The 27,561-nt window shown below is 38.4% G+C and overlaps 1 pseudogene; it reads right to left on the bottom strand.

The window, feature by feature from the left end:
• Positions 1–468: 468 nt before the first annotated feature.
• Positions 469–27,561, bottom strand: LOC124989215 (sodium-dependent glucose transporter 1B-like; annotated as a pseudogene).

Consider the following 27,561-nt stretch of genomic DNA (forward strand, 5'->3'; position numbering starts at 1 on the left):
ACAGTGGGGCCTGATGGAGGTGTTAGTTCACTGGGGTGGGTCTTTCAAGCAGTTTTGGGACCCAGTTCCGTCTAATTCTCTTTGTCTTCCTGGGCATGAGGTGAGCAATTTCATTCCATCCCACGCTCCTGGCTTTGTATATGTGTCCCATTGGTGCAGATCCAAAAGCAATGGAGCCAAGCAACTGTAGACTGGAAACTCCAAAACTGTGAGCCCAAATCAACCTTTTCGTAAGAGGACTGTCTCAGGTATTTATATGTCATAGTAAAATAAACCTGATTACACAATGGGCTTCCCATTTTGGATTGTGGAATCCTTGTGAATTTTCCAGTGTACATTCCAAATTTTATGCCAGTTCTCATTACCATGTTTCCTTCCCTCTGTTCTATCTTCTGCCCTCTAACAGTAGAAGCTGAGAGTAGAATCTCTGCAGTAAGGAGCCCCCAATAGCAGAACACCTGACACTGTCTAGGCCTGAGGAGAAGCAGCAAAGGGAGCAGAGGTCATTTCCAAATTGTAGCTAAAGAAAAGTAGTGTATAAAAAGAGAAACAGGCTCTTGTTAATTTCTCTACCAACTCTCTTCCAAGTTATTTGTCTATTACCATGAACCAGTTGTGTTGGGCATGTGATGTGAAGGGCTGTGCACAAGAAACTTGTGTTTATCACTTACAACAAAACAAAGTAATTTTTTTCAAAGGCAAATTTATAGAAATCATATAAGAGAAAGCAAACATGCTACCATCAGGTAGAAATTAGAGGTCATTTAGGATAAAACTTTGGGAGAAGGAAACAAAATCACTCATCAAGTCTAGTCATTTATCAAAGGATAGCCACATCAAAGGATAAGCTTTACTCAGATGAAGTTCCCTCTCTCAGCCCTAACACCAGGTCACCAAACCACTTTCTTGCCTTTACTTTGGTTTCCCAGGTATTTCAAATGTAGGAAGGAGGAACCCTGGATGGGTGACACAAATATTCTAATCTCTAGAAAAGACTGTGCTCCACTGTAAATTGAACTTGCAGCCTGTGCTTATGTCATAATTACCACTCAAAAACAGGATGAAATCTTAAAACGGGAAAACCCATACCAATTTCTGAGGTCAGATAAGGCCTCAAAACACCTGGTTTTACAGCTCCAATACCAATGTAGTCACTCTGTAAGAACTTCTACAATCAGAACATAGTATCTCCAAATTCCACCTGAACCTAACTAGAGAAAAATTAGCATATATAAATAACTTTGTCTTCTTTAAATGTCTACAAAAAGAATATCATTTCTTTTAATTCAAGGATTTCTGATGTTCCACTGAATCTAAGACACTGATGGTAAATGTAGCATTATTTCATATAGGCATATGGGGAAAAGCTGTTAATTAACCTGGCACAATATTTAATGATCACTGATCATAAAAAATGTACTCATTTCAGGGTAATTAAAGTATGGGGGAAAGGCATATCTTAGGATCAATGAAATGTATACTACAGGAAATTATGTACATTAAACTGGCACATAATCATAATCAGCATATGTTTAATGCTATTTATCATTTTTGTTTCACGTCTCAGTTGAAATGAAGAAGGGACTGGCACTTATTTTTAATCTAGGAAATGTTTTGCACAAACCATGAAAGGTATTGATTTTCAATTTGGAAATTATATGATTTACATTTCTAGAATCATGGATCAGGAGATGTCATAAATGAGACCTTCATTAAGTACCTCAGTTTAGAGTCAGAAATCAGAAACAAGTCTTGAATCCAGATCTGTTGCATCCTTATGTGTGTTGTGTATGTGTGAGTGGCTTTTTTTATTTGTTTAAAAAAAAACAGTGAGTCATTAAATATTCTTTGGTTCAACCCTATAAGTAAAGTAAATTTTTAAAAATGTCTCTTTCTAAAGACTTTCTTTCATGAAAGTACTCTCTCCCCAACATTCAGGCAGAGTATGGATGCCCAATAATTTCCTTAAAAAATCCAATCCTCACCTTTGGTTTTGCTCTATTAAAACACTACTTCAGTTCTTAAAGACCAATCACTTCTTTACATGGTCTGAAAATTGGAAACCATAAAATATTACTTAATCAGACTCATACCTAGCACTACTTGCACAACATAATCTCACATGTGTGTGAGACCAGTTGATAGTTTATAGAAGATTCAGAATAGCAGAACATCTCAAAAACTTTTTTTTAGCATTTGTTATTAAATGAACCTGGAAACTGATCCCCAAAGCATGCTGGATATAGGTTTATGGTGTCTTCTGACTGGTCTCTTTGGAAATGGAGATAATTCAATGAAGTCAGCAAGTAATCTATTTTCTCTAGGTGTTAGTCCCTTTTATCCTGGTTCTGATGAGATGATTCAGAGGAGAATCACTAGTATAACTGGAGAAGATCCAAACATTGGTGCATCTGATATTTGGTCAAATGTCCGTTAATTTGGTTGTATGGTATTTAAAGCAAGCAACAAAAAAAGCTGTGAAAATGGCCTTAGAGCATTATCTTTTTGTATTTAAGGAGTTTCTAGATTTTAAAATACAGTTTATGTTAAAATAAATTTTATTAATTTGGAGAAGACAACATCTGTGAGAAACAGACTTTCTTTAGGATTTTCTTTTGTGTTCATCATGAATGATTATTTTTTCCTTTTCTGGGTTCATATTCTCCCTTTTTTTCAAATCTTAGACTGACATTTGGCTTTGAAAAAAAGAAAAACCTCAGTGCATCTGACAGTAACTGGTTGGAGACATCAGCTATGGATTCCATCAAAATATTTCCAGATATCTCTATGATAATATGCCTTATTGTATCATTCATTTCAACCACTTCAAAATCCATTTCATTCCATTTTTCTCCCCTCCCCATCATTCTCTTCTTCATATCCTGGGACTAGAAAGCAAAGCTTTCTGTTTCTTACTCTTGATGTCTTCCTTTCACTGGTGATCTAGAGGAAAGGTAGCTAATTTATACATCACAGGAAATAAAACAACAGTGAATATTGCTGATACCAAACAGGAGTACAGAACTATTGGCAAATCTGGATATTGTCCTTGAACCACACCTACTATTGCAGGAGTAGCCATTTGTCCCAGCGCACCACCAATTAGAATAAATGCAGCAGATTTCCCATTTATGGTCGTGTACTGCTCAATCCAGGAAATACCACTGGGAAACATAGCTGCCATTGAGGCCCCATACACTGAAGTGGCAATCCAGAGACAAAGTGGACTCTTGTTGAAAAGCACCAGAAACAAAGATGAAGCCAGGCTGCCAATGTTGCTCAACACAATCATGGTGCCAGGCTGTAGACAGGTAGCAAAGAAGACTGCCAGGCCCCTGCAGGCTGCAAAGGTCCCCCAGAAGATGGAGTTCAACCCAGCTGCTTCTCGTTCTTCCATGCCGGCATGGGTGGTGGCAAAGGAGAAAACATAAGAGCCATATGTTACCTCTGCTCCAACATAAAAAAAGAAGAACAGGAAAAGGAGGCAGAGAAGGCTCTTGTGATATTCAGCTCTTCTATATCCCTGAGCAGATGCTTTTGATTTTTCCTGCCTTGAGCTTTTCTTGAAAAACAGAGCAAACAGGAAGACAGACACTATGAAGATATAAGTGCCGGTAAAAGCGTAAGCCCACAGGAGATTCATGTCATCAGGCAATCCAAACAGAGAGGCCGAGTCAGCTTCAGATGATCCATTGGTGGCTGGAGGCTGAAAGTCAGGCTCTGTGTGGTTTTCAGTAGACACTGTGGTACCCAAGGCCAATTTAGCCAGAAGTGGAGCCAGAAAGGCACCCAAGGCGAAACTGAAGTGTAAGGCCTGCATGTGTGGGGCTCCTTCATCCCCCCAAATATCCAAGATGAGGACATTACCACCTGCCAATGAAAGATAGAGAAATGATTTATATTAAACTTAGTAAAATAAAAAATTTATGACTATGAAAACAAGACTGAGTTTGTATCACCTGGCATAAGCATTATGTTTTAAGTTATCAAACATTGCAAGTGAGTCAATTTTCTGATTAAGGAACTCTTTAACCCACGGCCACCAGAGAGCTATGCCTTACAACATCTTATATATGGAATTCTACAAGAACTACCTCCAAGAGCCAGACACTTTCACAAAAGCTTTTTATAAAACAGCGCTAACACCATCCTTGAGTAATGTTTATAGACCTATTTATTGTAAATATTTAAAATATATTTCTACTAGGTAAATTAGTGGGGGTACCAGGCATTGAACCTAGGGGTGCCTAACCACTGAACCACATCCCCAGCATTTTTAATTATTTTATTTTAAGGCAGGGTCTCACTAAGTTACTTAGGGTCTTGCTAAGTTGCTGAGTCTAGCTATGAACTTATGATCTTCCTGCCTCAACCTCTGGAGCTGCTGGGATTACAGATGTGCACCACCGTGCCTGGTATACTATCTAAATTTTTATATCTGATAGTGGTCAAATTATCAAAGCTGTCTATACTTGCAACTGATAGTTATTTTGGAACATACTTTATTTCTGTATAAAACAGATGAAAATCACTTCCAGGAACCTTAATATTCCAGGTCTTTGTATACCTATTATAGGGAACAAGAACACCTTCCACTTTCCCTGTCTCTACACCTAAAAGGTGAAAGGACAGAAGCATTACAGTCTGGCTTTTTTAAAAAATTAGATATTTTAAAATAAATACATAATTCCATCTGTCATTTTACAACCAAATATTAAAGAAGAAAATACAATCTATCAAGTAATATCACAGGAGGGAAGGGAGGCACGGAAGGTTGGATTCGGTGCTAAACAAATATCAGTCCTGTTTTTTAGTAGCTTTTCAAAGACCTGATAACGTATGAAGAAATAGGGCTGTAGGGCAATAGGGACTTTTGAGAGAGAAAGAACAGGAAAAAAAAGTAGAAGTTAGTATACAGCATGAGTTTCTCTTCATTCAAAAACCAGGGTACATTTTAGATTAGAGGTTGCTACTATGCTTTCACAGACTAGGAACCGTTCCACACTCCCTTGCTTTATCATGTTGAAGCATCAATTCCTCTTACTCTGCAATGATACAATTCTATCCCCAAATGAAAGTCTACACACATGTACAGTAATTAGCTACAGGAGGGGATCCTTACCTGTTTGGATGCTGTAAATCAACAATCTCTCAAAGAACAGAATCATTTTAAGAACTTAAGCTCCCAGGTTGGCTGCTAAGAAATTGGTTCCCTAACTGGTAAGAAGAGTAGCTGCTAGCAGGAAGGTTCTTACTTGGTGACGCCAAAAGTTCATTCATTTCAAGGGCATTGCAAGTGATGCTTTACAATCCCCCACCCTTCTTTTCCTAGCAGTAGTGTTGTGATCCCAGAGTTGACATGAAGGGTTCACTCACCTGTATCCAGAATACCAAATGAAACACCAATGACAGACATCACGACAATCAGCAACACTGCTTTCTTGCAAAAAGGAATAAGATAAAGACCCACTGTGGTGGTGACCAGTGACACCCCTGAGGAGAAAGGTGGTAAAGTCAGCTTAAAAAAAACAGTGTTCATGAAGAGTCATGGGTCAAGTGAACACCATAACACTTCTAAAAATGAAAAATAAGGTCAAATTAGAACTGAGTAATCTTGAGAAGCTAAGAGTTGCTGCTCTTATAAATGCTTTTGTCATTTCAAAATTTTATAACCTTTATGAACTATAAAAGATAAATTACAAAAAGATAAATTACTGCAACATGAATATAATTCTAGTACTATAAACAACTAAACTATAAATTATATTACAAAGAAACATTTGATAACAAAAGAGGCGGAAATTCTTTCATTAAATGTTTCTCATTTAAGAAACAGAAGGGACTTCTAGATGAGGTAATAAATTAAAAAGTCAAAAAGAAAATGCAATTGGCATAAGAGTGTAGTATAACTTGAGGAATGGGAGGGAAATAAAAGATTTATATTGTTGGACGGGCATATAGTTCAGTGGTAGCATGTGCAAGGCCTTGGATTCGATAACTTGGACCTAAATAAAAATTATATCTATAAATATATATATATATAACATGTAAAATATACATATGCACACACATGTACATATACACTATGGGTTTCTCTTCACTGAAAACCTGGGTACATTTCATTTTAGAGCTTGCATCTATGCTTTTACAGCCAAAGAAAGATTCCACAATTACTCGCTTTGTTGTATTAAACTATCAATTCATATATATGTGAATAAATATGAATATAATAATATATTTTCATATATTCTTTCAATCTATTTTTGAAATAAGAGATATTATTCACGAGCAATAATAGATTATGTTCTTTCTTCAATCATATCAATCTAAATTTTCTTTAAACATGCTAATTTATTCAAAACAGAGTGTGTAAAAGGTTTGCCATCTATTTCTAGGGTCAGGTAGAGCAGTCTGGGGTCATCATGACATGGGGCAGCAGGGACAAAAATGTGGCCTACCTCGGTGCACTCACCATCCCCCGCCCCTTCACTTTCAACCCAGCCTCCACAGAGCCTGGGCAGATTCCAGGGATCATTCTGATCCCTGTGGCCCCAGGAGATCTGCCCTACACCCTGATGAGCAGAGTCTTTGGGACAGTCGTTGTGTGACCCTGGAGTGATGCCTAAATTATAGGGAAGGTCGGGAAGTCTAAGCACACACACAGCTGAGGGCCCAGCAGACTCCCCTGAACTGCCAAGGTGAGGGCAGGACCCCGAAAACCCAGCTTCCACGGAGGACACCTGAACACCACCCATTTCAGTTGCAAGCTCTCTGCACGCTACTGTTTTCATTTTTAAAGACAAGTTCTAAACTCTTTGAAAATCACCAAGAAGTGAAAATTAGTGTCTACTTACCCAAAAGTAAAAAGTGATTCATACTGTCAAAAAGAATGCCACCAAGCACAGAGCCACTCAAATATCCAAAAGCACGACCCACAAATATTTCAGAAAGACTGCTGATGTTTCGGTTCACATTTCTTGCCAAATCTTGGAACGTGGGTCCCAGTATAGCAATAGTTGTTCCCTGAAATTTATAAAGACAAATAGCTCTTCTTTACAAACAAAATAATTTATGTCTAATTTAAAGTGGCAAGTGAGAAACAAATGCAATACAGAGAATTACTTCAATCACATGGCAAGGAAAAAAATGTACAATGACAATACTAACACTACTAGAGCCATTGACTCCTACATATGTCCTCTTTGAAAAACTAAATTTTTAACAAATTCTAAAATTCTTGACACTTTTGTTACATTGTTTCCTATTTGAATAACACCTTAAAAGTTCTAAAAGTTAATAAGAAGCTGGGGATGAATTCAGTAGTAGATGCTTTGCCTAGCATGCAAGATGCCCTTGGTTTGATCCCCAACATGGGGGGAAAAATTAACAAAAAATACCATTAAGTCTATTCTTGAAATTGGTTTCTATATTTTAAAATATACTGGACACACTAATGTGAGAATTTAGATGTTAAAATTCAAATTATCAAAATATTCTCATTTTTGATGTTGTTAGAACAGCAACATTCCTGGCACATATAGAGTCATTTGACTGAGTTCCACAATATTCCAGAGGGAAGCAATGTAAACATTTCTAAATCTGCATTTTTCTTCAAGGAAATCCCCAGTCATCAGTGCAATTTGTAAGGCTTAGAAACTTTTACATACCTATGTATAGAATGACTTTAACAATAAAATTTTTCCAAAGACAATTGTATCATGAAAAGTTAAATTTGTCCTAAAACTGTCTTTATATGTAACTATTATGGTTTGAATGTGAGGTGTCCCCCAGAGGCTTCTGTTAATGCTGGAATGTTCAGAGGTGAAAGAATTCAGTTGTAAGAGCTGTAACCTAATCAGCCCAACCTACTTTGAATGGACTAACTAGATGGTAACTAAGCACGTGAGGCACAGCTGGAGGAACTGGATCATTGGAGAAGTGGCCTGGAAGGCTGCATCTTCCCTGTGGCCCCTTCCCCACTTTTTCTGTCTTCCTGACCCTGCCATGAGCTGAGTAGCTTTCCTCTGGTGGATAATTGCCCCAGGTTTGTGCTGCCTCACTTCGGGCCCAGAGCAATGGAGTGAGCCATCTATGGGCACTGAAACAGTGAGCATCAAAGAAACTTTTCCCTCTCTAAGTTGTTCTTGTCAGGTATTTTGGTCACAGTGATGCAAAAGCAGACTAAAACAGTAACAAGTATAACCTGACTTTCGTCAACAAACATTAACCTGAGAGTGTATTTTTTTAAATAAATGACTGATCACACATTGCACAATGTTTAAATGTGTCCAAATAAGATAAATGCTAAGCTGCAAATAATTATGCTATTTCTGATGTAACTTCCTCTTTTTGTCCATAAGTATTGCCTGCCTACATTGCTGAGTGGAGTTTTCTTAAACTTAATTGGTTCAAGGTGCTCCTCAGTGCATGAATTGTTCTTTGCTCAAGTAAACTGCTAAATTTAATAGGTCTAAATTTCTTCCTTTAAGAAAATGGTGTCAGATGAGAATCCAAAGTAGAAGTCCAGTGACCAGTTATCCTACTTTAGCAATATCCATTCTCTAAAATGAATTCCTGCACTAATATAAGGATTTAAAAGTAAAAAAAATTCATTGGTTGATTGAATCAATCACCTTATGCTTGATCTGAGGTCTGATCTGAGGAACTGAGGTCTCACGTGAGTTGCCTATTTAATGTGAGCTCCATTATATGTTTTGACTTCAAGCAATAGCCAGGTCCTCTGGAATCACAGCTACTGCAACCTCTGAGTGTCTGGGTGACTGAACATGGTGAAACAACTTCCTAGGACTTTCTGAAAGGAGCCAAGAGATGGGGCTAAAAATACTAAGGGCAGCTAGCAGTCAGGGAATGGTGAAGAGTGACAGAGTGCAACAGAGAGCCAGTAGCTCTGACTGCTGAAGAGTTCCAGAGAGCTCCCACTAGCTGCTGGTTCCTACTGCCAGGAGAGCAGCCAGGAGAGTTGCTAACACTAAGGAAGCTTCACTTTGCCTATTCATGATTTCTATCTGAATTGGGCAAAAGAACCCTTGGCTGACTGGTAACATCTTGGTGACCTTTGAAGAGACCTTCCCCTTTAGAGGGCACAGAAAAAGATGACTGACAAGTGTGAAGGCCAGCACAGATCTGTCTGTGGATGACAAGTGGTCACCTGAATCATTGCTGCAGAGTCAGCCACAACTGCTGCATACTGTCCTGCCATCTCCAGCTGTGTGAGCCTCCCCATCCTCTTCATGTGAAGGATGCAACCCCTCCACCATGTCCATATCCTCTATTATTTAGTCTTTCTGTCATCCCCTTTGTCACACTGCAGAAATCTGTGCTGGCCCTGACTTGATCACCCAGCACACTCTGTGGCTGGAATGGTTTCAAAAGCTCTCTCTTGGATTACAGACTAGTTGTATCACTGCAATGTTCTTTGTTTTGCACTCTGAATTGGTCACCTTTGTTTGTTTTCTGGAACTCTGAATCTGGTATACACCCTGTTTAGTGAGCACCCATAACTCTCTTGTCTCTCTACCTGTGAGGATCTGATATTTCATCTATGTATACCAAGAAATTTGCTCTTGAAAACCCTGAAATTTCCATCTTCCTCCTCTTCTTTTGTTCTCCTGTGAGACATTTTCTGCCTATTAATAAAGGGGAAGAGAAGGGAAACACTCCAGGTGTTCCAAAACACTCAACCCTCAGGTGTCTACTAACTGGGGTTAATTTAAGTCTGAGAGACTTAATAAAAAGAGACTTTTTTTGCCATAAAACCTTGCCTCAATGCAAACTATAAGATCAAGAGTATTGGCCAGAGAATGGATCTATGATTTATAACATCATTCTTATAACATCAAAAGCTCAAGTGTGAGATGATGCAAGAATGTTCAGAGGTGAAATGATTAGATTGTGAGAGCTGTAACCTAACCAGTGGATCAATCCACTGAATGGATTAACTGGGTGGTAACTGTAGGCAGGTAGGATGTGGTTTGAGGAAGTAGGTCACTGGGGCATGCCTTTGGGGTTTATATTTTGTCTCTGGTGTGCAGAGTTCTCCCTATGCTTCCTGGATGTCATGAATCAAGCAGCTATTTTCCACCATACCCTTCAACCATGATGTTCTGCCTCACCACAAGGCCAGAGCTAAGGAGTTGGCCAGCCATGAACTAAACCTCTAAGACTATGAGCCACAATAAACCTTTTCTCCTCTAACTTGTTCTTGTTGGGTCTTTTGGTAACAGTGCTGCAAACAATTGTCCATTCTGGAAAAGGAAAGAAAAATGAGGAGAAATGTCCTACATTTGGGTTTTTATGAAACTGTGCCAGGAGCCTAGCCTGAGCAACTCCTGTTGGGTCTGTGTGACTTAGTCTTCAAGAACCCTAGACCTACTGACCCCAAACTTGAAGGAAGTCATAAACATTTGAGTCAGGACCCCAGATGCCATTTTTGACCTGGATAGAGGAAGACAGAAAGGATAGGAAAGTACAGAAAAGAACACAGCTTGTCCTAAAGTAACCACTACCTCAGGGTAACACAAAATATACAAAACAAGAGCCATGACACCTGTGTAAAACACATATTGTTGGAAGTAAGAACATTGGAAGAAGGATGGCCCTGACTTCCTCTAGGAGGGCCAGCTGGGCAGCACCCTACCTCAAGCAGAAGCCTAAGGAAGATTGCCAGCTGACTTGAGGAGTCCAAGGAAACATCAGCATCACATCAGTTTACCTAGGTAATGATGTTCACCTGATATTTCAGGTTATAGGGGTCATAAATCTCTGTTTTCTGCCTAATTCTAAATCGTTTTATGTGCAGGTATATATTGTATGTCTACATGTGCATATTTGTATATTGTATTGTTTATATGGTACCAAGTTGACTTAGAAATAAATAAGTGCTTATTTGTCAAAAGAAAAATGAACCCAAACACTTTCCAAGATTCATGTAACTTGGAGAAAGAGTGGGTAGATACGATGTATTTAATATTGGCAACTATATCTTTTGATTGACCAAGTATCTATGTATTTAACCTTACAGAGCTCTTGATTGGAGTTGAAGAAATAACTCCTTTTGGAGAGCGCTCGCCTAGCATGCGCAAGGACCGCGGTTCAAATCCCTGGCCGCTCATTGGAGAAAAAAAAAAAAAAAAACTACAAAGCTCTTGATTAAGTAAAAACTGCATAACATCCACATTCTATAAAAATGGTTCAGTAAAGGCTAGACAGCTTCATTTAAGGCTTCAAAATTCACAATTATTAAAAATGGAGGGGCTGGGGTTGTGGCTCAGTGGTAGAGTGCTTGTGTGGCATGTATGAGGCATTGGGTTTGATTCTCAGCATCACATATAAATAAAAGAATAAAATAAAGGTCTATCAATATCTAAAACACATATTTTTAAAAATTCTTAAAAACTGGATCAATTAGGTAAATATAAATGGGAAAATATTTATAAATATAAGTGATAGATATAAAACATCTGGCTCATTCTTAAGTAAGTCAAAATGCTGAAATATCAACTGGTAAAAATAAATGCAAAGTACTCTGGGCTTCTTAAAATTTGTAAAAAAGACAATACATTTGGGTCTGCTAAATGTGTTAAAATTCTAATTGGCATGCATAATCCTACATGTGAAGAATACAAAAAGAGTAACTTCAGCTGTATTTGGAAGAGGAAACTGGAAAAAGGTCTATTTTAACTTATTTGGAAAAAGTAATATGGAATTTTTTAAGGATTATTATCAATACTTGAAAAAACAGAGCAATAAGAAAGAAGTAAATTTTAAAAAGAGATATTAAGTTATAGGTATTGGGGTTATATTTTTTATTACAAAGGTCAAAAAGAAAAGGCAATGCATGTGAATGAGAAACGATTTTACATGAGAAAGGATAAGATTGTTAAAAAAAACGATGAGGGCAAAATCAAAAGACTTAAGCAAAATGTAGAGGGTCTAAACAAGTCACAAGAGGTTTGTAAAGAGTTGATCTCATTAAAAAACTGCATATGTGATTAAGCAGGCAATAACAAGGAAAATTATTTACAGATTTTAATCCAACAAAAATCTAATAATGGCATAATGCTGTCAGTCATAATTTTTATCCTAAATTGCTAAATACAATTGAAGTAACTAAATTGTCTTGTCAAGTTGCTGAAATTTACTTGTCAAAATTCTCACCAGGGCTGTACTAAGTCCTTTGTCATCTACAGTTTTGACTCTTCTCTAAAGCGTTTATAATCAGGGTCATGGAAGGTCACCAGCAATTACTCTTAGATGCAGATTTCTGATAAAATTGGACATTTTTGTAGATAAGTTGGTTATTTTCAGTTGGAAATTGGGATTATTTTAAAGTATTGGGTGTTAACAATCACCTACAGGAAAGATAGGATCAAACTTAACAGTGGACTACAGGTTGGTAGAACAGGCATTCTGAATATTCAACAACCAAGACTTAGAAGCTAAAACCAAGGAAGATAAAAGGACTAAAGGGACAGCCAGAATTTTGGTCCTTACTCTCCAAGGTTAGTAGGATCCAGTGGATGGATGAAAAGACCCCTCTAAAAGGGCCCTGAAACTCCAGTGAGACAGCCAAACTCCCATTCAGAACAATTGTGAGAATCCCAGAGACTAGAATCCTATAGATGCACATTCGGCAAGAGGAGAGTCATTGGAGAGTGTAGTATACCCAGTGCTTCCAAGGAAAGTCACATTGTCAGTTAGGTCCTGGCCCATCCTGGCAGATGACACAACTGATGTAAGGAAAGAACTATAAGAATCAAGAGGCTTCTCATAAGATCTTCAAATAACCCCCAGGCAGCCTGAACTGGCCTTAAAAGTAGAAGGACAAATGTTGATTTTTAGTGGATATAGGACTCTTGAACTCTGCTACATGGTCTTGAACAGCTGGCAGGTAAGTGTAACCTAAAACAGATGTATTTTTATGGGAAAAAAGTCAAAAAACAATCATACATGGACAATTAAAAGGAAAAGACAGTGGTCTTATCTTTTGGTGTTTGTGATCACTTTCCTTGGGTTGTTTGATACAGCAATAATCTAATTGTAAAAACTATCAGAGAATTAAAATTGTTTTAAACTGGGTATTTAGATAAGGTATGCTGAAAGCATCATTCACCAACAGTAAGATAGCTTATTTAAATAAAATTCTAAGTTTCATGTAAACAAAAATGTAGAGGTCATGTAACCCAACCTTCTTATTTTAGGGATGAGAAATTCAGATTCAGAGAGGTTACTTGCCTAAAGTCATGATCTAGTTATAAAAATAAAGTACAAATAATACTTGGCTAGAAGTTGGGTGGAAAGATTAGGAGACATGAAGATTAAGCAATTTTAGGTTAATTAGTAATAAATTAAATTAAATTTTGTTAAAACAGAATGGGTTAATGGTTGTCTACAACAAAAAATAAGTGGCATAGGAAAAGAACAAAAACTAGCTAAGCAAAGTGATGTAAGCAAACTAGGTGTATGTTTAAAAAATTAACAGTTCTAATTTGGCTAACGCTGTTTCTTAGCCTAAATTGTACGGTATGTGATGATAACCTGAGTATATAAGACACCAGTGCTAGAATGAATAAGAGTCCCTGCCTAGACCCCCACTTCCCCAGTCCATTTGAAACTCTGGGACTAGGCCTTGGTTATTGTTTCAGAAACACCCCATATGTTTCTAAGGCCCCGCCAGGCAAAAGTCTCTAAGTTATAGATGTATGTAGTGAAATTGTGAAAGATGAAAATGACAAGGATTAAGGTAAGGCCAATTTAGAAAAATTAAGCCAGAAAATTCAGGGTCCTGAACTAACTTTTAGGTTAACAAAAATGGAAACAAAGGTGAATGTAAAGAGAATTGCAGGTGGAAAATTTGTGTGACTTTGCAGTTGTTTATATGTAGAGTTAAGATTTAAAAAATTTTTTGTTTACAATAAAAATAAATTAAAATAAAAAAAGATTTTAAAAATTTGCAAATGGGAAAATAGTAGTTCTGTTCTAAAAAGTGAGTAAAATTAGTTTTGGTTTTATGTGATTGAGGAAAAAGTAAGCTGTACAACTCTATTGGGATAAACAGAGTGTAGTTAGGGTTGACAGTAGACTGTTCTGAAGGAGGCACATGAGAATGACAGAAGGCTAGGGGCAAACTTCAAAAACTACCTGTATGTAGGGGACAAAGGGAAGACATACAATCAATAAATAAGAGGTGACCAAAAGGCGCAGATGCTAAAAGATTGGGGGCATGTTTTAAAATCTAAAAGAGGAGACTTTTAATATGAAAATTAGTAGCATATCAAAAGGCATAGAGACTCTCAACTCAATTTGGTGTGAGATATTTAAATAAAAATGTGAAGAAACTCAGATGGCATGAGATTACAAAATGAGTGGACAAGGGGGGGCGGTAGCAGCTTTAAGTTATTCATTCTAAAACTTGAGATGCAGGAAACAGCTGAGAAGATTTTTTTTTTTTTAAATAACAGAGACTTGAGTTCTGTTTATAGGAAGATAGCAAAAGCAGTTAAGGGACAGGTGGAATAGGGCAAAGCCCTAAAGAACATCAGTCTGGAGGAGGGACACAAAAAGAGAGACTATTAAATTGAGGCTTGTCTACCTGTTTCTGAGCCTATAGGATGAACAAGGTGGCTCTTATTTTGATAGTTTAGCAGGAACAGCAAGTTTTGCCATCATATCCTCTCATGATCTTATTCAGTGGTCTTAGTTAACAGATCATAGATATATTAGTCTTTTTCAGCCCTTCCATTCCATGGGTCATTTTGGGGAGAGAAATGTATCCCCAAAGAACGGAGTACTTGGTGGTAAAACAAAGTAGAGAGAGCTAGCCTGGACCTGAGAAGGGGCTCTGGGCATTTCACCAGCTGTTGTAACACCAGAAAGCTCCCAATATCCATGCCTACACTTAGTTCATACGACTGCCCTTTTCCTTGAACTTTGTTTGCCTCTTTGCCTTATTGGCATATCTTATTGGCCCTTCCCATATCTTCTGGCTGCAATTAAATGTTTGGGCAGTGTCTCAAAAATAAATGGTTAGAGAAAGGACTAAAGAGGTAGCCCCTGTCCACAATCTCCCATCACCAACATAGAAGCAGGTAGGGCTCTCGCACCATCAACATAATCTAGGTGTTCATGTAATTCAAAACTTGTGGTAAGTGACGAGAGGGGCATGACTTTTCACTCTCAGGCCAGGAAGAGCACTTGATCTTGGGTTCAGCTAGATAGGCAGTTCACAGGAATAATTCCAGTGTACTCCCAGACCTGCCATGCAGTTTATCCTCTGAGGAGATTAGCAATCAAGATCAAATCATCCATTTGTGGGAACAGTACAACTTGAGGTAGGATCAATGGCCCGAGAACATGACTGCATTGTGATGTGAGCAAAAATGCTAACATTAAATTCTTTGGGTCTAGAAATCTATTAAATGCCTATGCTGTTTAATAGTAGCCCAATGGTGAAAAAGAAGCATGGATATCTTCATTTGGCTTCAGCCAGGCTGTTTCCTTTCTGTGCCTCCACCGTACAATTTACATGATACTTCTTACTCTAAGATTAAACATCCGACTTCTTCTTTAGGCTATAGTAGGTCCATGTCAAGATGATTACAACACAACGCTTCCAACCAGTGCCCTTGGGAGAAAAGTCAGGTCCCTACAAATCAGTAGAGCAGTGAATGACAGATTTTTATACTTCTGGGAAACCACAGGGTCAATGCCTCTGGTCAGCAGGAAGAAATTACAAAAGACAGAGAACTTCACTTGTGATTCCTTAAGATTATGGAGGATAGGGGCTGGGGTTGTGGCTCAGTAGCAGAGCACTTGCTTAGCATATGTGAGTAAGGCACTGGGTTCAATTCTCAGCATGCATGTAATAAAGTAAAGGTCCATAGACAACTTTAAAAAAAACCATATATATATATATATATATATATATATATATATATATATATATATATATTTATAAAAAGATTAAGGAGGATAAAATCTCTCAGGAGGGAATGAGACAGAAGAAATGGGCCCAGAGCTTCCCAGGGAGTACTTTGAATTTTTCTCTCTTCCATCTTTGATAGCCCTAGCTTCCCCAGACACCTCAGGGCTGAGTGGGAGCTTTGTCTTTGGTTGCAGGGTCATCCAACATGACATAGTCCCACAGCCTCTCTGGTTGACTCTACCCCTCTACATCCTCTTTAGCAGTCCCCAATCAGGTCAATGAAGAGCTCTTTCCCTACCCAAGGCCAAACAAAAAGTCTGGAGTTAGCCAGCAGGACACTGCAGAATGCATGATCATGCCTTTTTTCCCTACATAAGCAACCTTCCCTTATGCTGTAGCACTAGTCCTAATAGAACTTCTTTTGGGTGTTTATTTTATTTTTTTTTCAATCTTGCTTATGCATGATATCTTTCTCAAGTAAAGCAGACTGAACCGGATACACTAAGAGTTGGTAACACCCAAGGTTCCCGGCCCTCAAAGGAGCAGGAGATGGGACTGAAAATGCTAGAAGTCAGGAAATGGTGGACAGTGGCAGAGTGCAACAGAGAGCAACTAGTTCTGACTGCTAGAGGAGTTTCATAGAGCTCCCACTAGGTGCTGGCTTCTACTGCCAGGACAGCAGCAAGGAGAATTACTAATGTTGGAAACCGAGAGCTACTAACACTAAGGGAGCTCCACTTTGCCCATTCATGATTTCTATCTGAGTTGAGCAAAAGAACATTTAGCTGACTAGTAACAAGATCACATTAGATCCAAAAATTAACTGGGCTGTATATAGTTGAAGAGGTACTTTTTGAAAATGGGTTTCTCCAAATCTAAGGATCTGAGACTCCAGGAGTTTGGAAATCCACTTCATGGGACATCCACTAACTATTTTCAAAATCATGGGCTCAGAACTTATTTTCTGAAAAATAGTTTAACCTTACTAAGGACAGCTTAGAATATAGTGGTCATAGTAGGGATTTTCTCACATAGATGAAAATCTCTGCTTGAGAAACGTATTAGAAAGTAAGGATTCAAAACCACAAAATTAATTTGATGCATTCTTCAATTGCTAAACAGAATCATCTAAAAGATTAATTGAATTAAAGATCACTTCATTATAAGATTTCTTGTAAAAGGCAAAAGAAAAATCTTTCCGTAGTCATTTTTAGTTTTGTGTTCAAGGACATTCATGGAAAGTACTCTAGTACAGATTTCTGATAACTTTAAGATCATTTTATTACACTGGGTAAGAATCTCAGAACTGAAATGAAGAAATCAAATGACTCATAAACATCAAGCTAATGTTTAATCCAATATTGAGCACAGTTAGAATTAATTGAATACTAAGGAAATGACTTGGCAGATTTTTGTGTTAACTCAGTAAATGCTAAAATTGTGAAGACATACAGTTTGAATGAAGTCCATTAAGAATGACTCGAATTCAATTACCTATCATAACCAAATTAATAAGCAGTACTATACACCTGATCTGGAGAAACAAAAGTTGGAATTTACATGGATATAAATCCATTGCTCAGTGTGTAGTCATGGAGTGATTGATAGCTGCCTTGTCCTTGTTGAGTCTTTACAGTCCATGATTAAAAGCTCTGTACTCTGGAGGAGATTCAAGACAGTGGTTGAAGGAAGGCTGCATTTCCAGTTGCTCCATATCTCAGTGGGAGTGCTGCTTTTCAGTGAGGTGGGTCAAAAGAAGGAATTCACTGAAATTCAATCTTGTACAGTCAGCGACTCTCAGGAGTCTAAAGCTTTGGGTGCATTGAACAAAGGACAAGAAAAAGTACATTGGAGCCAAGCCAGTAGTAGCAGCGGCAATAGCACTGGTTCACCACAGAAGGGAGGGATAACGCAAACAGAAAGAGAAATACAAGAGACAAATATGGCACAGAAAAACCTATAGAACAGAAGAGCAGTCTGAACTTAACTGAACCATAAGATGCACAGTGAGATGGTGTTTGAAAAGTGCTCTGTGTTTCTCATCTGGAAGCAGAGGGATGAGCTGGGAAACCATCCTGAAGAGACCATGCTGCTGTAGGAGCCCAGGAGCTCAAAGCCAATATTGCCATACTGCCCCAGAAACCACCTACCATGTGGCTTATGGTATACCTAGCAGAACATGCACCTGGCAGAGAAAATTGTACCCATGGACGTTCAAGTTTTTTGAGGAGTAGGGTTTTTGTTTCAAGTCATAGATAAGAAAAGGAGTGTATCTGGCTTGGCCTTCATGTCTGGGGATTCATGTGATCAGCCTAGGAGGACTGAAAATTGAATAGGCTGCCATGATTATACTCGGGGATTACACTTGGAAACTGAACCTGGAAAGGTCATATTCATGGGCTCCCCTATACAAGTAGAATTCTCAGTAAACTCTTGAAATCCAGATGCCCAGCATCTGCCTGGCCTTACAGGTATGTTGATCTAATCTCTCCAAAGCAGAAGTCACTTGACAAAGTCCCAAAGACCTGATTAGAGCTTAACCCCAGCTGTTGCATCTTCACATTTAGAAGTCTGTAGCAGCTTTACCCTGGAAGCACATGAATTTGTTCTATCCAGACAAAACTCCAATGAACAGTACTTCCTACTCTGCCTTAACTTCTACTGGTGAGACAGGAAGCTGAGAGCTATTTCAACCAGCTTCCGTTCCAGGTCACTCAAGCCAGCAGCTCAGTAAGTAACAGAAAAAGAGGAAAGATTTAACAAACTTCAGTACTTTCCCTAAGGTATATATAGCCCAAGAAAAAATGGAAAGAAGGGCAGTCTGACATAGGCAATGATTATCCAAGTTGTCAACACTTTTGATCACTCTAGTAGAGACAGTTTTCATTTTTCATTAAGAATTCTCTCTCTCTCTCTCTCTCTTTCTTCTCTCTTTGGTGTAACTGCTGTACTGATTGTCTGATGGATACATATACAAAATTAATTAGTTTTCCCTACTTTTCATCATTTTAAAATTGTTTTTTATATTTCCTGTTTTGCTTTTTTGAGGATTGGAGGTTTCATTTATTTTGGGATTTCTTTTTCTTGTTTCTCTTTCTTTTCCCTCTTATAGCTAAATTCTCTTATTCTCTCTATTTATTTTGGTTCTTATTTCCCCTCCTTCTTGACAACTATCACTTGCTACAGATCTTCTCCTTTCTCTCTGTTCACATTTTGAATATTCCACACTTTCTTTTACCTGTGTATCAAATTTTCTTCCCTCTTAATAAACAGTTGTTTTACCATCTTTGGGAACTATTTGGTTTATTAACTTCCTGTTCCCCCATTCATGGTGTTGCAATTATTAGTACTGTGGATGGCACAGCTCATATCTCCTGTTTACTTTAATACCAGGTCTAGTTCATGGCCATTTATTGTTGCTGCTATTGACAATTTCTGACCCCATCAGAAATTTCCTATTTTTGTGGTGATTGATGTTTTAGATATCATAGTAGGCACCAGGTATTTGTTTAATGCCATATTATTTGTTGCTGTTGATAGTTGTTTGCATCCCCCCTTTCTATGGGGTATGGGAATCTACTGGACACTATGAGTTTATAGGTTAAAGACTCTGTGGCTGAGCTACACTCCAATCCCAGCCAAGAGACAACACACGTTACTCCACACATGAACTAACCATATTCAAACTTCAAAGAAACTTTGAATGCAAAGAACTGGGGAGACAAAAAACTCAAACCAACAACCAGTCCACAGCAGGAATGACTAGGGGGGCCCTCAGGTCTCAGTCATGGATATCCACTCCTACAGCAATAACAGAAACAATTAACAAATTCTGTGGACACCATAACTATGAGAGGTCTCAACCTAGATCACTCCCAAGTCCCTTTAGAATCCAGAGTTGTGAAGAGGAGCAACCTTGGAAGGTGTACCCCACATATTGCTGCTATACGCAAAGAAATTGCTAGATCTACAAGCAGAATCCCACTCTTGTGAGACTTACAGGGAAAATGGGATCCTCAAGATCTGACACTATATACACCATCACCAAAGAACTAACAGGGGAACTACACTATAAAGCCCACTTAAAAATATATTGAAAAATTAGCAACAATATGCTATCCCAGAATACCTTCCAAGAGAAGGCTGTGCCCACACAAAAGAGTAAAAGAGAAATCCATCCCAACAGATGCACAAAACCCAACACAGGAATAGAAGAAATATGAAAAAGCAAGTTAACATAACACTTCCTAAAGATCATAATTCATCAGCAACTGAGTCCAAAAGTATCAAAGTGGACAAAATATTATATAGAGAATTCAAAAGAATTCAGGCACAGTAGTGCACACCTGTAATCCCAGCATCTTGGGAGGCTGAGACAGGAGGAGTACAATTTCAAAGCCAGGTTCAGCAACTTATGAAGGCCCTAAACAACTCAGTGAGAACCTGTCTCTAAATAAAATATGAAAAAGGGCTAGGGATATGGCTCAGTGATTAAGTGCCCCTGGGTTCAATCCCTCGTACAAAAAAGTAAATAAATAAATTCAAAAGATTCACTATGCCTTTCATTTTCAATTTTCAGAGCTTGTTGGCAGTAATCTTGATGCTTATATGTACTTGTGCTTATATCCTATCCCTAGTACCCAGCCTCTTGGACAGAAATAAAAATGAAAATGTTTGGGAATATTTCAGAAGTGTGCCAGAATTGGTGAATGAGAGAGTCCTTATATTACTTTACAGTAGTGGCTTTCAGCAGCCTTTTCACACAGCATCTTGGGAAAATGCCAGAATTTAATTGGCTGATGATTTCAGTGTGATCAAAGACTCATCTACAGAAAATAATGGGAAAAAAGGTTAATCCTTTTATCTCTGAACTTTGAAAGGGATAAGTGCCCAGATGGTGTTTCTCTGTTTTTATGTTATTGGACCAATGTTCTATGTAAATAATCAAGATGTAAGTATTTTCAAAAAGAATTCTAAAGAATGATTATTAAAATGATCAATGAATTCCAAAGAGAACATGGAAAAATAACTCAATGAATTTAGGAAGTTAGTTCAAGACATGAATGAGAAATTCAATAAAGAGGTAGAGAAAGATATTGAAGAACAACCAAATATAAATCTTGGAAATGAAAGACACAATAAAACAAATAAAATGTTCAGTTAAAAGTCTCTCTAATAGGGTAGAGCATGCATAAAAGAGAATCTCAGAGCTGGAAGACAAGGGGTTACCATTTGAACATTCAGACAGTATTAAAGAAAAGAAGATGTGTAATCATGACCAGAATATACAAGATTTCTGGGACAGCACCAAAAGAACAAGGTTAAGAATAATTGGAATCAAAGAACACTGTCAGATGAAGGTTAGTGGCATGGATAACCACTTTAAGGAAATTAACTTTTCAAGTCTTGAGAATGAGATGGAGAGTAAGATACAGAATGCATTCAGAACCTCAAATAAAAAAGGTTTAAAAAGAACCTGGCCACACATGGTAGTATATGCCTGAAATCCCAGCAACTCAAGGGACTGAGGCGGGAGGTTCATAAGTGTGACACCAGCCTTGGCAACATAGTGAAACCTTGTCTCAAAATAAAAAATAAAAAGGATTGTGAGTGTAGCTCAGTGGTAAAGTACCCTGGATTCAATTTTCAGTCCAAGAAAAAAATAAAAAAAGAACAAGAAAAAGAAAGGAAGAAAATGAAAAAAGAAAAAGAACCTCTCCATAGCATATTATAATTAAAATGCCTAGCACATAGGACAAGGATAGAATTTTAAAAACCTCAAGAATAAAATGTAGGGTCAAGTTTAGAGGCAAACCAATCAAAATTACTTGTGATTTTTTTGATATAAACTCTAAAATTCAGGAGATGTTGGAATGATGTGTCCCAAGCCCCAAAAGAAAATAACTGTTAACCAAGATTACTGTATCTGGCAGACCTATTCTTCAGAATCAACAAAGAAACAAAACCCTTCCAGAACAAGCACAACTAAAAGAATTCATGACTACTAAGCCAGCACTACTTATAGAAATACTACACACAGAAGAAATCAAAAACAAACTCCAAAACACATTAATGGACAAATATCACTTGAGAGTATCTAAGCAAAGGAGAAATGGGGAAAAAAATAAATATTAGAAATAAATCAAAATGGCAGGAATCCCTAAATATCTTCTATGTAACACTGAATGTAAATGGTTTCAACTTTCCAATTACAAGACATACACTGATAGAATGGATGAAAAAACAAGTTCTGACTATATGCTGCTTGCAGGAAACTCACCTTACAACCAAAGACAACCACAAGTGGAAAAAGTATAGAAATTGGTATACCATGCCAATAGAGCCCCAAAGCAAGCAGGAGTAGCTTCTCTCATATCACAGACTCCGGTACAATAATATTGGGTGATTTCAACACATTTCTCTCACCAATAGGTCATCCAGACATAAACTCACTAAACACTCTTCAGACCTAAAAAATAAATCAAATGAACTTAACAGATATCTGCAGAATATTTCATCCAACAGCAGCCAAATTCACTTTCTTTTCAGCTGTCCCTAGAACCTTCTCCAAAATAGACCATAATTTAGGTCACAAAGCCACTTTTAACAAATACAAAGTAAATTAATAATTGCTTAGATCAAAACAAAATGAAATTAGAAATCATCACAAAAAAAATGCTACACAAACTACATGAACACATGGAGATTGAACTACACTTTTTGAATGATGATGTTCTTCAAATGAGATTTGAAGGATAGGAGAAATTTTTAAATTCTTAGAATAAACAAGAACAGGGATACAACATATAAGGATGTCTGCTCTCACCACTCCTATTCAATACAATACTAGAAATGCCAGCCAGAGAAATTAGGAAAGAGAAGAAAATAAAAGGGATAAAATGAAAATGAAGAAGTCAAATTATCACTGCAGATGATATACTCTTATACTTCAAATATCCAAAAAGCTGCACCAGAAGACTGCTAGAGCTAATAAACATGTTCATCAAAGTAATAGGTTGTAAAATGAATATACAAAATCAGCAGCTTTCCTATACACCAATACAGAATCTGCTATGAAATAAATTAGAAAATAATCCCTTTCACAAAGGCCTCACCCCCCAAAAAATTTTTTCTAGGTATAAATCTAAGAAAGGAGGTGAAAGACCTCTACAATGAAAACTACAGAACACTGAAGAAAGGAATTGAAGAAAACACTGGAATATTGAAAAATCTCCCATGTTCATGGATAGGCAAACTTAACATTGTTCATATAGTTAAAATGGCCATAGTATAAAAAGCAATATACATATTCAACACAATTCCCATCAAAACACCAATGAGATTCTTCATAATACTAGAAAAAACAATTCTAAAATTCATTTGGAAAAATAAAAGATCCAAAGTAGCCAAAGGAGGGACTGGGGTTGCACTTTAGTGGTAAAGCGCTTGCCTAGCATGTGAGGCCCTGGGTTCAATCCTCAGCACCACATTGAAATTAATAAATAAAATAAAGTATGTGTCCACTACAACTAAAAAAGAAAAAAAATAGCCAAAGCAATTCTAAGCACCCCTGCAAAAAAACCACTGTTGGAAGTACCTCAACAACCAACCTCAAATTATACTACAAAGCTGTAGTAACAAAAACTTCATGGTACTGGCATAAAGACAGATACATAGACCAATGTTACAGAATAGAAGACACAGAGACAAACACAAAGAAAAGCTTTAATGCATTTTTGCAAAGCATACTTTCCACCAGGAAAAAAACAATAAAAAGCCCTTCTTGTTCCACTAATTGATGACAGCCAGACATTTTATAATCTAGAAACTGGAGAATGGGTGTTTTAAAAATAACACCAGAAAATGACTACCCTTGACTCTGCTGGAAAGGTCATGTCTATTTTTTCTCTAAAACAAAATATCAGAACATTTAGTCTTGAATCTACATTTCTCCACTTAGTGGGCCCCTCCAGACTCCTGATACTGACACATGTCGGGGACCTTAAAGTAAAACTGATCAGGGAGGTTTCCCCCAAAAGCAGAGGGCATCCTAGATATGGACAGCTTTCCCAAGATCAGGGATCCAGACTTCTCTACCATGCTGAAAGGCTTATCTTTTTTCCTTTATCCCTTTATTACCTGCTAGACTAATCCCTTCCCTTTGCTTACAGAAAATTACATGTGGCCAAAATCTGCAGATAGCTTTAGCAAAGGCTAATGCTCTAGCAAAAAGTCAGAGCAATTATTGGACTTGTGGGCTAATGCCCCCAAATAGGAAGCAATTCCACTACTCCAATGCTGCTTCACATTCCCAGTGATTCACCTTAAAACTTCAAAGGAAGAGTGGAAGTGCTCCTTGAGTTTCTACACGTCACTGCTCCTTGCTTTCCCACACTTGCTTGAAATAGTACTCTGACATTTCCAATTAATGACCTAAACTCTACCATTTATAGAAAACCTATCTGGGTGATGTCTGCAAAATTATACATATGAAAGAACCAGGAAGAACCTATGTGGGTGAAAGCTACAAGTGATGTCTGCCAAAGTGTACTGTGCTTCCAGGTTTTGTGAACAAAAGTCCTGTGCAGCTACAAATACTAGTATGATGTCACATTAAATCCAGGAACATCTCTTTCTAATAAACAAGGTTACGTTCCCTCACAGCATGCTATAAAGGGATCACACACACACACACAATGTTTCCGACTGGACTTGTTCACAACTTTGCAGACTTAAGGGTGATGAATTCCACAGATTGCTACTTGATGGCCACTAGGTGACACTCTTTTCAGCCTCCAAGAGACTGGAGAATTTGCCTGGTTTTGCATTTGCCCTGGTTCAAATCTTGCTATTATGCCTGGCTCATTCCTGCCTTCTGAAGAGCTTTCCCTAAAAGTTCCCATACCTCCCATAATCAGAGATCAAAAGAATCGATATAAAATTCATACCAACACTGAAGATACAAAAGTTTTAAACAGGATTTTGGGTGTTCACTCTTGACACAAATAAAGTGCTAATGGTATGGAATTAGAAGCTAACACATTAATCGGGGGAAGTTTAGGATATTCTAGCCAATCAGACTTCTCAGGGAATTAGAACAGTAGAAGTTGTTCTCTGATTGGGTGCTGAGAATATTTATGCTCAACAAAACACTTAGGAGAACAAAATTCAGTTTCAGATCTCCTTTGTGCCCGTGGATGGGGCTTGTTTATAGTGCTAAACCAAACAATGCTGTGTTTAACATTCCCTTGATTTTGTTGTTACAGAAAGAGAAATTTAAAAGATGGCTGATCAGCTGGGGGTGTTGCTCAGTTAGAACAGTGTTTGCTTAGCATGCATAAAGCCCTGGGTTCAAACCACAGTTCAAAAACAAAAGAAAAACAAAAAAGATGGGTGATGATAAAGCTGTTTCTCTATGCACTGCCAGTGTATACATTAAGTGAACAACTCAGAAAAAGGAATACGTGGTTTTTCCATGGTAGCCACTAATAGTTGGCTCGTAGGCAATCTGGATATTTGATGGTAAGCCTGGCTATTCCACGTTTCTCTCATCTCCAGGTTTAGTGGGACTTCAGGTTGCTATGAGGAGTTACCAGGCTAACATCCAACTATGCTCCCTAATTGCTATCATGTCCCAGAGACCATGAACAACTGAACTCCAGTGCTGTTGAACTCTTGGTTGCATGAATCTTGCATTGTTTGATTTTGATCTGTTCGGTTTATGGAGACCTTTGTACTTTAGTTTCTTGGTAGTGTCCTGCTGGTAGGCATCATAAGTGTCCTTGATGGGTTCTACCCCCCAAGAGTCAAATGTTTTTATGCAGCTATCCTTTCTTATGCATCAAACTGGCAATAAAAAAAGAAGGCCTAAAGAATATTCCAACTCATTTGTCATTGTACATTGTGAATTTCATATTATGCCAAATCTGCCAATTATGTTGGTGATAGAAAGTGCTCAAGGTTTCAATCTCCAAAAGAATGGAACTGTTGAATTAAATTTGGCCTAACGCTGTCTGTGTATGCGGGGAACCTCAACATACCTTTAAAGTCAGCATACAGCACCCGAGAGTATATTCTTGACACAATTTGCTTAGCAGCCAAGCAACTGGCCCATCACATGCTGCAGATTGCTCAGAAATGTGCACCAGCAGCAAATGAGCTGTAACCATTCAAGCTATTTCTTTATGTCACTTTCTTCTTGTGTCTATTGATGCTGTCTGCCCATCTTCCTGGGTGGAGCTTTTTGAATCTTTACTACTTTAGGTGGTGCCTGGTTCCTTAATCATTTCTTTCTGCAAAGAAACTGCTAAAATTGACTTATCTGACTTTTCTTTTTTATAGGTGTTAACAAGAACTAGAGGTCACAGTTGTCTGTTAGAGGAAATTCCTTGATGCCTTTAAGAAAAAAATGTTTCTAATTCAACAATATTTCAAAAACAATTGACTTTACTTGAACTGCTCTGCTCCCTATCCAGGGTATGCCCTTTGTCTGAGCAGCAGCAGGCCAAGACTAAGGACCAGGGTGAGTATAGGTGGCACAGCAAGCACCTCCTGAAAGGAGAAAAGTCAGAATGCTGGCGCTAAATATTACTTCATGCCTTCAAAGGATTTACAACAAGATCTGGCACAAAGTGAGGGCTTACCAAACAACTGCAGAGATTTCTTTCTTTCTCTCTGGTCCTATCTCCCACTCTAAGAAACAATCATGGCTGAGTCTTGGAGATGCTAAGTGACCAGAAGTGACTCTCCTCATTGGACTCTCCCAACTCCCCAGGATCACAATTATTGTGTTATCAGATGGGAGGTTGCCACAAATAGTGAACTGAGGAGCAGTCCAGGAGTTTGGCAAACATGCTTCTAGACTTGCACTTTGCTCCAAGAAAAACTTTAAAGAATCTGGAGGCAGAGTAAGGGATCTGTTGATGGCTCTACCACTCAACCAGCTAGCTGTGTGATCCAGAGTCACTTTTCTTTTGGCCTATTTGCTATGTGCAAAATTCAGCAGTTGGCTGAATTTAGTCACACTACCAGGAAGAGGGAATTCCAAAACAGCACTCTCTGTGTCATAATTCCGGAAGCGACGGTAGTGGCTGAAGACCTGTGCAACCAATGCCTTTTGTGTTTTTCCAACACATCAAGGACACCAGGAGGGTTTGCTTCAGTTGAAAACACATTAGGAAAATTAATTTCCTAATTGACAATAACGCTCCACGAGTAGAAATGTACTGGTTTAAAATTATTATGAGACCCAGGCAGAATATCTAATGCCCCCAAAGTCACACAACTTGCGGGGGAGCAAAACCCAGACTCCAACCGGGAAGGCCGCTTTCTCTGCCAAGGCACCTGCTCGCCAGGGCCTGGGAGGGTCGCAGCCCAGCTCTCACCAGCCCCAGGAAGGCGGCAAACACGATCACGGTGGTGAACCAGCGCAGCACGCTCGCCGCCCGGCTGCTCCGCCCGCACACCTCCATCCCTTTGGTCTCTTCCCTGGCGGGGCCCTCGGTCTGGAGGAGCCGCTGCCCCGCAGCCGCGGCCCCGGCACCACGGAACTCCTGCTCCAGCTCCAGCTTGGCCGCTCCGGAGACGAGGTCTTGCTGCCGCCGAGCTTTTCGGCCCAT

This window comes from Sciurus carolinensis, chromosome 7, assembly GCF_902686445.1.
Source record: "Sciurus carolinensis chromosome 7, mSciCar1.2, whole genome shotgun sequence".
Lineage (NCBI taxonomy): Eukaryota > Metazoa > Chordata > Mammalia > Rodentia > Sciuridae > Sciurus > Sciurus carolinensis.